Genomic DNA, 5,496 nt, shown 5'->3' on the forward strand with positions numbered 1-5,496 from the left:
ATTGTTTTTAGGAGAAGTTTCACTAAAGATATGTGTATGATATTTCACTTGCTTTTAAAGAACGTCCATATGTAGGATGTTTAATAAGGTAAATTGTTTTCTTATACATGACTTTTCTGGTACACAGGGTATATGCTTTCCCGAAGGCACACCTACCGAAATCAAATGATTTGAACAGCCCGCGCAAAACTACGTTATAATTGCTTATTATAATGCCACCGGCAAACACGTTCTATATGAGAAATTTACTATTGGTACCGTCCTTGCCTGGTGGTCGCTAGACTGGGGTTCGATTCCTGCTCAAACTCGTTAGTTCCTTTGGTCGTTGCAACCTTACCATCATTGTGAGTCATAAAATTTAACCGTGAAAAGTGAGACCAAAATTACACAAAGGAAAAAATTAATACTCAACTTTCCAGATGACGAAGGTGTTGATAATTGCATGATGAGGTAATTCCAAAACTTGATAAACACACCGGGCAAAGACACGGTCTTGGACCGAGTCCTTGGGACTCAAAAACCCTCAAAGACTAGTGCGGCTTTGCCCTGGTCTCAAGGGGTTAAGAGTGCCAGAGACAAGGTCGAAGCCCAGCTCTCCGAGCTTGCCTCCTCCAGCCGATCCAGCGCCGGCAACAAACTCCTCCCACCTCCTCGTGTCCAACAGAGGAGGTACTTTGATATCGTTGAGGAGACTTGTTTAGCTCTTCCGCTACACCACTCTTTGGAAGAGCTTACCAGGGGAGTCCCTCTAGAGAGACTCTCCAACTGGCAGGTCTCGTTCTCGGCGACGGAGATCCTTAGCCAGGAGAAGTTAGAGAAGTGTGCCATGCAGGCAATTTCGTGGCTGGACATCTGGCTAGGGTCCCTAGGCATCCTGTTACGTTCAGAGGACTTGTCCAAAGAAACTAACAGCAAGGCTACAAGAATAGGAATGGCATCGCAGTAATAGCAGGGAAGGAGATCCACCAGGTACCTTCTTGCCACTCTTCTCCCTTACATCGAAGCGTTAAATCTATTTAGGGTGAAGATTGCCATATGTCGTATCTAGAATACGTCCCCTGATATTATACGATATCCTTTATTAGATACCCGTGCCCGGAGTTGGAATCCTGGAGACCTTTTGTTCAATTCTCTTGGAGTATCACTGTAGCAAATATACCTTAGAAGGCAACCTATAGGAACCCTTCCATCAGCAAGTCATGGCCTGAGCCTAAAAAAATCAACTTGTGTGTCGTGATAGTTACCATACAGTATCGATATTACAGCCAACCACCAATTGATCCCAAAATCCTTTATACTTTTTAGGTCATAATCACATCTTCACTCTCGTTATAAAAGTCAAGATTATCATCAGGATGTATCTTGTTTATCTCAGACCTGTATCTGCCAAACAGTACAGTCTACTTAATACAGAACGAAGCATCACAATTCTTACTACATCCTTTAATAATTCATCGGTTTCGGGTTCATTTGATGCTGGTGTGGTGAATTCCAACGAGTTTATAGATTTCTATCAATTCGTTACCCCTTGTGTTATCAATAATGCTACTTTCTCCTCTTCTGACTCTTTTAATTAAGCAGATATCACTTAAAGGTTAAACTTTGTTTAAATAATTCAAAACTTTGGTGTCAGCTGTGAATGTAGGCCATTATGACAGCTACCATCTGTCGTTCTAAATCATAATAACGACTTTGCTACAGTACATACGAAGTTATAGTCTGGATAACACATGATGCTGAAATTAACAGCTGTCAGCAATGTGTAAATGACCGCCAGCATATATGTATGATATAGTTCTAGATAGGATAAGATCATGAGGTCGGAGGAAAATCGCGTTCACTGCTGAGGTTTATTTTACATTTGAGTAACAAAACACGCAATAATCATAGATCTCTAACACAGTTGTAGTTCGTGTAGAAGGTTTAATAAACTCAGATATTTTAACTGAAAGCTTGAAAAACAAGATGAACAAGAAGGATACGACAAAACAAAATTGGAATGTATCAAAACCGAGACGATGTAGAAACCCTACAGAAGAGAATTTGAGAATCTTGGGGTTTGCTAAATAATGTATATCCATAAGATATTTATGTCTATAGTCAAGGAGGAATTAGAGGAGTATTAACTGATAGTCACAATTTGCAAAAGGAGGAAGAATAGAGGATTAGGCTACTTATTTACACTACATTTCATGGCATATCAAATGAGGAAAATATTGAGAATCACGAAAGAATATAAAATACAAATAAAAGTTATTGAAGTAATACCGGAGCCTATTGAAAATCACGAAAAAATAAGAAAATGCAAATTGAAAATCACGAAAAAATAAGAAAATGCAAATTGAAAATCACGAAAAAAATAAGAAAATGCACCTAAAAGCAATTTACGCAATAGCAGAGATTCGTGATGGGCAAGGAAAAGAAACTAATAAAAGGTTATGAAATGGGGAAAATTATTGGAGAAAAGACGTGTGCACAGGATCATCTTCGTTTCAGGTGATAAAGAAAATTTCTCTTCTCAAAGCGAGAGACAATCTTTTCCAAGATGATTTCCCCTCAAGAAAATCGGATTAGTTTCTAATCAAGCGTGGTAAATAATTGACATCCCTCCCCATGCCCTATTTGCATGCATCTTAACTCTACGATAAAACAAACGGATGGAAAGCACCGGAAGTGCTGGGAAAATGATCTGGTAAAGAATATGTGCACTATTCTTCTTGGCAATCAACTAAGAATTGAAACCAAAAGAGATCCAAAAGAAACATAAATAACCTACTATCAATGTGTAATGGGCTGCGGATTCAGAACAAATAAGGACATCATCGGTGCATTACTCGAAGTGACGGATAAGCCAAAAGAAAAGAGGTCAAAAAGAATGGAGGAGGCACGCGGCATAAAATCTTAGGAATACAGATAGAAGGAAAAGGAAATATATTAAGATTGTTTCTGGACGATCAAAGTTACTGAGCAATAATCTCTCTCTCTTTATCTATTAATCTCTCTCACTTTCTATCTCTCTCTCTCTCTCTCTCTCTCTCTCTCTCTCTCTCTCTCTCTCACTTCCTATCTTTCTCTCTCTCTATCTCTCTCTCTTTATCTATTAATCTCTCTCACTTTCTATATCTCTCTCTCTATCTATCTCTCACTTCCTATCTTTCTCTCTCTATCTCTCTCTCTCTCTTTATCTATTAATCTCTCTCTCTCTCTCTCTCTCTCTCTCTCTCTCTCTCTCTCTCTCTCTCTCTCATGTTTTCTATATAAATAAGATCATACTGTTAGAGATAGTAAATACAACCATCACAGAAAGTCAAAACAAAGAAAATAAGAAGATCGCCTCGGGACATATTTTGAAGGCTTATTTCATAGTATTGGCGTAAAAGAACATTTACATGCTGTAAATATTTTGGTCCTCTGTCTCCCTTATGAAACAAAAAAACGGAATGATTGAGAAAACAGAGAAGCTAGTAGATCTGACATATTGAATTATAGTTAGAAGATGCCATAAAATATCAGTTTGGAAAACTCTGGAAAAATATAACATTATAGCATTACCATCAGCATGTATAAATGAAACTGAGGTAAAAGGATTACAAAAAAACAAAAAATGGCTAAGGAAGAAAGATTTTAGGATCAATGAAATCCTCAAAACTGTCTCGTCTTACTGTTGTTTTCCTGAAGCTAAACGGGTTAGTTTAGCACTTCAGCTCCATGAAGTCAGATGTCTTTTGATATTTTTTTTTCTATATTTTTTTTATCTTGATTGTTATAGATAATGTATCCAAATATTCACTTCCAAAATGCTGTGAGGTTCTTACATAAGTTTTTTTTTTTTTTTTTTTTTTTTTTTTTTTTTTTTTTTTTTTTTTTTGGCTGGAATAGAATATTTTTACGAATGTTGGAAAACTGGTAACATAATTTTGGTAAGAAAATATAATTTATTTTTTAACTTAAGCTTGGCTGGAATAGAATATTTTTACGAATGTTGGAAAACTGGTAACATAATTTTGGTAAGAAAATATAATTTATTTTTTAACTTAAGCTTGGCTGGAATAGAATATTTTTACGAATGTTGGAAAACTTGTAACATAATTTTGGTAAGAAAATATAATTTATTTCTTTAACTTTAGCTTGGCTGGAATAAAATATTTTTTACGAATGTTGGAAAGTTGGTAACTTAATTTTGGTAAGAAAATATAATTTATTTTTTTAAGTTAAGCTTGGCTAGAATAAAATATTTTTACGAATGTTGGAAAACTGGTAACATAATTTTGGTAAGAAAATATAATTTATTTTTTTAACTTAAGCTTGGCTAGAATAAAATATTTTTACAAATGTTGGAAAACTGGTAAAATAATTTTGGTAGGCAAATGTAATTTATTTTTTTAACTTTAGTCCATACATAAGATTCCAAATTCTTTTTTATTTTTTTTTATTTTGCTGGAATAGAATATTTTTACGAATGTTGGAAAACTGGTAAAATAATTTTGGTAAGAAAATGTAATTTATTTTTTTAACTTTAGTCCATACATAAGATTCCAAATTCTTTTTTATTTTTTTTATTTTGCTGGAATAGAATATTTTTACAAATGTTGGAAAACTGGTAACAATTTTGGTAAGAAAATATAATTTATTTTTCTAACTTTAGTCCAGGCGATAATCATTCGATTGCTATATCTTCCATGATATCTAAAGTTTATGAACACCTGGCAATCTGAATGGCTGTGTTGGAAATGGTTATCGTATTGGCTTTTGCAAGATCTCGGGCTTTAATGGAGCTCCTCTTTCAATTTCTAGTGTCTTACAGAAATCCAATATTCGAGTCATAAAGTTCTTATGATTGGGTCTTGGCTTTAATGCCGCTTTGATCACGTTGCTAGAGGATTTCTTTGCTCTGGGGTTGATTTGTCCGCATTAATAGATTGGGAGAATCAATTAAGTGTGCCATTACTCTCTCTCTCTCTCTCTCTCTCTCTCTCTCTCTCTCTCTCTCTCTCTCTCTCTCTCTCTCTCTCTCTCTCTCTCAATATATGTATATAAATATAAATATATATATATATATATATATATATATATATATATATATATATATATATATATATATGTGTGTGTGTGTGTGTGTGTGTGTGTGTGTGTGTGTGCTTTTGTGATGTACTTATATGGATATATATGTATGTAAATGCATATACTGTAAATACATGCATTCATATGCTCATATATATATATATATATATATATATATATATATATATATATATATATATATATATACGTATATTATTGGGAGAATCAATTAAGTGTGCCATTATTTTGAAATGTAATATTAAAAATGTTTTTTTTTATGTCCATAATTGTTATACATTATACACATTATGGATTCTTGTCTTTCTTTGATGATACAAAATTAAAAAAACACATGACATCCTAATATTGGAAAGTGCTAATTTTGAAAAAAAAAAAAAAAAAAAAAAAAAAAGATATTACTCATTTTCAATGATA

The sequence above is a fragment of the Palaemon carinicauda genome, chromosome 1, assembly GCF_036898095.1.
Source record: "Palaemon carinicauda isolate YSFRI2023 chromosome 1, ASM3689809v2, whole genome shotgun sequence".
NCBI lineage: Eukaryota > Metazoa > Arthropoda > Malacostraca > Decapoda > Palaemonidae > Palaemon > Palaemon carinicauda.